This window comes from Neovison vison, chromosome 8 (assembly GCF_020171115.1).
Source record: "Neovison vison isolate M4711 chromosome 8, ASM_NN_V1, whole genome shotgun sequence".
Lineage (NCBI taxonomy): Eukaryota > Metazoa > Chordata > Mammalia > Carnivora > Mustelidae > Neogale > Neogale vison.
In genome coordinates, this window is record NC_058098.1 from 97941646 (window position 1) to 97950544 (window position 8899).

An 8899-nucleotide genomic window follows, 5' to 3' on the forward strand; every position below is an offset into this window, starting at 1 on the left:
AGCAAAAAAACAAAAACAGAAAAAGAGGACAGATTTGTGGTTACCACAGATGGGGGGTGGAAGAAGGTGGAATTGAATGAAGTTGGTCAAACGTACTATGTTCCAGTTATAAGATAAATAAGTACTAGGGATGTAATGTACAGTACGATGATTATAGCTAACACAAGCATATGATAAGCTTGAAAATTGTTGAGTATAAATCTCAAGAGTTCTCTTCATAAGGAAAAAAAATTCTTTTTGATTTTGTATGAGATGATGGATATTAAATTCATGTAATCATTGCACAATATATGTAAGTTATGGACTCTTGACACCACCTAAAGCATTACTTTTTACCCTGTATTCCATAGCATTTATCTATCTAGTCAGTACTATATTTGTTTCCCTCTGATAACATGCTTTGAAATTGGTTCCACTAATTCACTTTATAAATATCTATAAAATTCCAGTAATGTTGGCCAATGTTGCAGTGAAGCCATAAAGATGAATGACTGTTCTTTTGCAATTTTCAATTAGGAAAAAAAAAAGTTTATATTGTTAGCAACTTATATAATAGTCTCTGATACAATGTAGTAGAAATTTATTTTACATCTACAGTTAGAATATTATGCATAAGTCCCAATAAGTAATCAATTCAATAAATATTAAATCACCTTTTATTATGTACTGAGCCCTATTCTAGGTATATAGCAGTGAAACAAACAGACAAAAACTTCTATTGTTTTGGAGTTTATAATTTAGTGGGGAGACACAGAAAATAGATGAATAAACTAGCAAGTGAATGAATGAAATAACAATAAATAAATGAATTCTTATGTTATGTCAAAGACTAAAAGTGCTATGAAGTAAACTTAAGCTATAATTTGTATACACAGATTTCTGTGGTTGGGAAGAGGTTAGTTAACTGAGAAGTTAAAACTTAAGTAAAAGTCTACAAAAGGTGAGCCATACTTTCCAACATAGCTAAAATTATACTCTTTAATTTTCCATTATTCATAGTTATCAAGAGGGATAAATTTTATCTATCTTTTTTCTTCAATGAAAAAGTAACATATGTCTTAACACTTTATAGGCTACAGTACACTCCTTAAAATATATTTGAATTCCAATTTTTTAATGAAGTAAAACCTACAATAAAAAATTTTAAAAATGATATTAATTGCTCTATAGAGTTTTACTGTAAACTAATATAGTAAGTCATGACAAAAATCTTTTCCCTCCAGAGAAATAGCTATGCACAAAATTCTCCTTTTAGTCTTGGCTTATTGTGCACTCAAATATTTATAGATAAATAAAAATCCACATTTTCTCAGTTATTAATCCAGCTTTGTTATACAAATGCAAACTTGTAAGAAACTATAATAACATTTTCTTTTCTTTTTCTTTTTTTTTTTAAGATTTTATTTATTTATTTGACACAGACAGAGATCACAGGTAGGCCGAGAGAGAGGAGGAAGCAGGCTCCCCGCGGAGCAGAGAGCCAGATGCGGGGCTCGATCCCAGGACCCCAGGATCGTGACCCGAGCTGAAGGCAGAGGCTTTAACCCACTGAACCACCCAGGTGCCCCACATTTTCTTTTCTGTAAGCCTATAAAGTCTATATCTGCTAGACAATCCAGAAAAGAAGTCAGAAATAAATTTATGTGATATCATATAAGAAGATACAAACTTGAATAGAAAGATATTGTGTATATTAAACAGAAACCAAACAAGATGTAAAAATATGTTTGCCTAAAGAATGCAAATTATCTCCATAGGATTCCTTATAAACTTTTAAAATATATATACATTTAATCTACAGGCCATACAGGCCATACAGCATAGTATAATAAATTTGAAGAATGATTTACTAAATGGTACCTCAATGACCATAAGAAGTATAAACATGTGTTTAATTTCCTGAAATCACCCCAACAGCAGATTTTACAAATACAAAAATATTTAAAAATACATAATTATGAAAAAATCCCATGAAATCAATGTTTCCACAATTACAATTAAATAAAATGACTGAAAAAATACTTCATAGATGATTTTCTACAACATGATATTGATTGGTGGATTTTAGGTAAGAAACTATAGTATATTAAATTTACTATTTAATTTATAAGTAGAACAAACTTAGAAAATTGTATATATAACTTCTTGAGTCATCTAGACACAAATGCTTTCCAAATTTACATTTCAGACTAATGGGAGGGTATTTTATAAAACTATATATAGAGACCTAGCAGTGAAATTGATTCCTTAATCATACCAACTTTTGCCAGTCTTAAGTATCTCAAGGAAGGGTTTTCCTTCACATAGGCAATGGTGGTTAAAACTCTGATGAGGCCCCAGCGTGGAAGATATGTGCCCTAGATTTCTATTTCCTATTTAAAAATCAACTGACCAGAACCTGAGTGAGCACATGCTCTTGTAACCACATGCCTAATGCCATTTGCCTTTATGATGCTTTAAATTTCATTACCCAGGATACTCCGAAATATGACTCATAACACTATCTTTCTGTAATGTGTAATTCTGAGAGCAATCGGAGATAGCTTATTTCCTCATATGCTCAGCAAGTAATGCAAAGAATCACATTAGAAACATAAAGCAATGCACTCCTTGTTTATAATGTATCACTCTACAAAGTTTCATGAAAAGGAATATTAAATTATTGCAAGGTAAAACAAATGCAGCAAGAGAAACAAATTTAAAGCTCATGGTCAATTCATTAAATATTAGAAGGAACACAAAGTGTTTATATAAATCCACTTTCATGCTTAATCTTTGTAGACAAATATAATTTAATTAAACATTGATGAGAAAGACATTATTTGTAATCTTAATATTCATGGTTAGCATCTTGAATAAAATTCTTTCTGGTATACCTCCAAGTTAAGATTTCATCATACGTGATGTTTATAATTTTTTTTTTTACCTTACATTCAATGAGAAAAAAAAGCTTAATGGTTAAAGAGCATTTTATTGTTTGCTATTGGGGAAGATTCAACATATTTAACATAGTATAGTAGGGCCTCTGTTATCTGCTAAATCAGGAGAGACATGACTATAAACAGGGCCCCAATATGCTCATTCACCCAACTAACTGAATATCAGAAAGTATTATAGAGCTACAAATACTTCCTAATTAATCTTAGCCATCTTTAAAATTTTTTTAGAGAGAATATATTTTCAATATTAAAAATATCAGAGCAATGTTTCAGAGCACTGAATTATCATTAAAGGGTATTGGTAGTATATGTGGCCAATTGATATGACAAACATGTTGTTTAATATTTACTTTGTTGTTTTATAGTAGTCTTCCTATATTAAAAAACCCATAACGGGGCGCCTGGGTGGCTCAGTGGGTTGGGCCGCTGCCTTGGGCTCAGGTCATGATTGCAGGGTTCTGGGATCGAGCCCCGCATCGGGCTCTCTGCTCAGCCGGGAGCCTGCTTCCTTCTCTCTCTCTCTGCCTGCCTGTAATCTCTCTCTGTCAAATAAATAAATAAAATCTTAAAAAAAAAAAAAAACACCCATAGCAATTCATATATTATAACTGTAGTGGTGAAAATCAATTGGATAATCTACTCAGATTAAGAAATATACCATACAATGGAGAAGTACACAAACTCAAAATTTGTTTCAAAGAGTCATGCTGTGTATGTTGATAAAATAAATTAAATTTCAAATTATGTGACATTTTCCAAACTCAGGCAAAAATAAAAGCATTTAAATGTCAGCGCAATACTTGTATTCAGTTAAACCTTTATTCAAATCAAATCATATTTCTTTCCTTTCATTATAAATAGCAGTTAATTAATACGTTCTTACGGGAATTCAGAGTAAAATAAATTTGGGAACTGACACAATAAATGTGTAGATAAGTAACTTGGAAAAAAATCAATAAAATTCTTTGTGACAATAATGTTACCACATTAAATTTATAGCAGCTGGTTAAACAATACACATCCTCCTCCATACTTCTAAGTTTTGCTCCAGGATCTTTTTTATAGACTATATTATTTCATGGTAGAATTGTAAAGAGGCAGTTAAAATAATTTTTGTGAACATTCGGTGCACCTTCAAGAAAGATTCTATTTTGAAGATTTCTCCAAACAATAGCTTACTTAAATATCTCAGAAACAGTTTTTCTTTAGGGCACATGTAGGTTTTCACCATGGGTAATTCTAAAATAGAATGTTTTTACCCAAAAAGGGAGCCTCCCACAGGGAATGTTAACCTTTTAAAGATATAATCAGGATCAGACTTGATACAGGAGAATCACTGAGCTATGACATCTATTTTTAAATCATCTTCCTTTCCATCTGACTTTCTCAAATGTATAGGTATGTATACATACAAACACACAAACACATTTTCCTCCTAGAGCTAGTTTGCATTATTAGCCAGAGAGTTTTTCGTTTCAAATATTAAATTTATACTATTATTTTTCTATGGTCATGAAACATTACAGCAAACAGCTTAATAAAACCTGTCACTGATCATAAGATAGTAATGCTGCAAAGATGTTAGTATCCTCTCTTAAGTGGACGAAAAGAGAAAAATAGACTCACCTTTGCCACCTAGAAATCTGTGCTCTATCTTACTGCCCATTTAATAATCCTGTTATCGACTATTAGTGGTTTGGCATCTAAAGAAGGATCAAATTAATGGCTCTTATCTATCAGATGTATAATAATGTATGTATGTGTTTCTGTTTCATGATATCAAATTTATTCTTAATTATTTATATTAATGATCTGATTGTAATTTTATATTTATCCTCATTCAACCTAATTTTGGGGGGTATCACATTATTCTATTTTAAAAGTTCAAAAAAATCTACAGTTGAACCTAATTGTTATATTTATATTCATATATTAAAATATATATAATTTTTTAAAATTTAATTTAATTTTTTTCAGTGTTCCAAAATTCATTGTTTATGCACCACACCCAGTGCTCCATGAAATACATGCCCTCCTTAATACTGACCATCAGGATCATCCAATCCCCGACTCCCCTCCCCTCCAAAACCCTCAGTTTGTTTCTCAGAGTCCACAGTCTCTCATGGTTTTTCTCTCCCTCCGATTTCCCCCAACTCACTCCTCTCCTCTCACTTCTTTCCCCCAATTCACTTCTCCTCTTCCAATGTCCTCCATGTTATTCTTTATGCTCCACAAGTAAGTGAAATCATATGATAATTGACTCTCTCTGCTTGACTAATTTCACTCAGCATAACCTCCTCTAGTCCCATCCATGTAAAAGTTGGGTATTCATCATTTCTGATGGAGGCATAATACTTCATTGTATATAGAGTATTAAGAAGATATGGACCATATCTTCTTTATCCATTCATCTGCTGAAGAGCATCTTGGTTCTTTCCACAGTTTGGCAATGATGGCCATTACTGCTTTGAACACTGGGGTACAGATGGCCCTTCTTTTCACTACATCTGTATCTTTGGGGTAAATACCCAGTAGTGCAATTGCAGGGTCATAGGGTAGCTCTACTTTTAATTTTTTGAGGAATCTCCACACTGTTTTCCAAAGTGGCTGCTTCAACTTGCATTCCCACCAACAATGTAAGAGGGTTCCCCTTTCTCCATATCCTCTTCAACACTTGTTGTTTACTGTCTTATTGATTTTGGCCATTCTAACTGGTGTAAGGTGGAAAAAAGTCTCTTCAATAAATGGTGTTGGGAAAATTGGACAACTATGTATAGAAGAATGAAACTCTACCATTCTCTCACACCATACACAAAGATACACTCAAAATGAATAAAAGACCTCAATGTGAGGCAGGAATCTATCAAAATCCTAGAGGAGAACTTAGGCAGTAACCTCTTTGACATTGACCACAGCAATTTCTTTCAAGACATGTCTCCAAAGGCAAAGGAAACAAAAGCAAAAATGAACTTTTGGGATTTCAAGATCAAAAGCTTCTGCACAGCAAAGGAAATAGTCAATAAAACAAAGAGGCAACCCACAGAATGGGAGAGATATTCACAAAGGACACTACAGATAAAGGGCTGATATCAAAGATCTAAAAAGAACTCAAACTCAACACACACAAAACAGATAATCACTTCAAAAAATGGACAGAAGACATGAGCAGACACCTCTCCAAAGAAGATATACAAATGGCTAACAGACACATGAAAAAATGTTCATCATCATTAGCCATCAGGGAGATTAAAATCAAAACCACATTGAGATACCACATGTAATTATTTTCTAATGTGAAAATCATGGTCAATAGAGAACACTTGAAGAAAATCACAATAAAAGCATTTAAAATCTTTTTTTTTAGCATTTATAATCTTATTATTTAAAAAGTAAAATACACCAAGTATTATACACTAATGTATATAAAAATCTAGTTCCAATTCTTTCAATGGGCTTATAGATGCATCAATAATTATATATATACTGTATATATTGCATGTATATTCTATGTGTTCCATGGATGGGCTTTTAATGAATATATAATTGTATGTATTATATATATCCACATATATGTGGATAAGTGGTTCTGAAAATGATATAATACTCTATTAATTCACAATCTTTTCTTCACCTTGCATTTATTTATTTATTTTAAAATTTATTTTCCTTACCTTGTATTTAAAAACATAAGCATTTTCAATTAATAAAATGCCTTTCATAGCATAAGATACTAAATCACTTAATCAAATGCAAGGAAATTATCTTATATAAAGATTCCTTAATTGCTTGATAGATTTTTATAACAAGCTTTTCTGTATATAGATCATTGAACACATTTTATTATTTCCCAGACACGTAATTACTGAATCAAAATTTGTACATAATTTTAAAATATATGATATACCTTGGAAATGAAGAGAAGTGAACATCTAGCAGAGATCTTTAACTTGAAGAAGAATAAGTCGGGGCGCCTGGGTGGCTCAGTGGGTTAAGCCGCTGCCTTCGGCTCAGGTCATGATCTCAGGGTCCTGGGATCGAGTCCCGCATCGGGCTCTCTGCTCAGCAGGCAGCCTGCTTCCTCTTCTCTCTCTCTGCCTGCCTCTCTGCCTACTTGTGATTTCTCTCTGTCAAATAAATAAATTAATTAATTAAAAAAAAAAGAATAAGTCAAAAATTATGCTTCAATGTCTAGCTTAATTAACTTAATAAATAAGATGACTGATTGCCAATGAATTAAATAATAGACTATAATATGGCAATCTTTTTATCATTGATCAAATTATATTGTCATTATTCACTCTGGCAACAAATATAGAGAAATTTAATTATACTATTATTATTTCGTCTGTAAAATAACATATAAGTTGATAAAGCAGGCCATATTTTAAAATATGAACTTAGAGTGTGTATATAAAAAAAGGCCTATCAACAAATGGAAGATATGCAACCCCAGTAATTTTTTAAAGAGTACAGTGAAAAGAATCATTACAGTGTTTTGATCTATCCAAAGAAGTATACTGGTGAAACTGAGTCAACAAAGGAGTGGGCAGTATTGAAAATAGATGGGACCTCTTTGGAGACTATTGAGGCAGTCTCTTTAACAATGCACATTCCCTTTAACACAGCAGTTACACCTCTGGGGATATAGCCTACATACAGATCACATGTGAACATCAAGTTATGAAACGATAAGTTCAATGCTTTGTTCAATATCTTCCTATTTTCTAGGCCAAGTTGTAATATCCCAATGCCCTAAAAGCTAGCTGCTTCACAGCCCAAACATACCGAGAAATAGTGAAACCAGCTCTGGTAGGACTGGCCTATGCCTTTCTGGGCCATAAAGGAAAAGGCTAAGATATTAATGAGTGATTCAGGAGGCATGTGATGAGTACAACTTCAATGAGAGTTTGAGAAGATTTCAGCACGTTAGTATAGTCTGTACTTTCTCCATGTAAGGAGAGAAGGAAAATCTTAGCAACTTTCTCAGGCTAAGTGACACAGACTTCAATAAACCTCCAAGACTGCTTGACACCTATATTGTGTAGTTTAAGGATCATAGTGTCCAGAGCCTGAATTACACCTGACTGAAGAAAATGTTTTCATTGCAGCTGGCCTACCTGTGACATAGCAAAGAAACAGGGATATACTGGGGCTTCAGTTGCAGAAGTATACAAATTTCCTAGGGACAGATGTTGGCTCCATAATACTACTTCCGGAAGTCTGAGATGAAATTTGCAATAAGGTGTGCTGCTGGAAACCCCAAAGTGTGGGATATTTTTAATTTGCCAGATGGAGATGGCATTGCCCAAGGCAAATATTCTACAGATGAAGGACCCTCAGCCATATGAGATAAGGGATGACTTAAAGACCCCATAAGCCTATGATAAGAGACAAAGAATCAACACTGGATTCTGCCACAAACAGAGCATTAAGATTAAAAAAAAGGATCAGATTACAATTTTACCTGTCGAAATTCTCACAAATTTTTTTTCTACCAGTCAAATTAGATACTTGCGATATTTTTTCTTTCTCCTGTTCTCAATACCTCATGGTTGGAAGGGCCTCAAACTGTAGCTATTAAATGGAAAAACAGTAAGAAAAAAGAGTTTATCTTACCAGTTCACTTCACTGAAGATTTTCCAGTTGAGATAGACCCCAACAGGAAAAGTAAAGCAGTTATTTAATTGGATGAAGATTAATTGTATTGAAATGACATTGTTAGGAAGACGAAGACACTGGGAGACATTTGATTGCGAGAGCATGACAGTGAACATAGGACCTGCGTGAGTGTTAACACAGCTCACAGAACAGACTTGAAAGGGCAGCCAGTCAAAAGAATGGCCAGTTTACTTACTAAAAACCGGACCGAGATTGGTCCAAGGATTTTCATGTTGCACTGTTTATATTAATAAAAGATAGATTAAAACCTTAATTATTTCCAAGCAGAAAATTGGTTAATG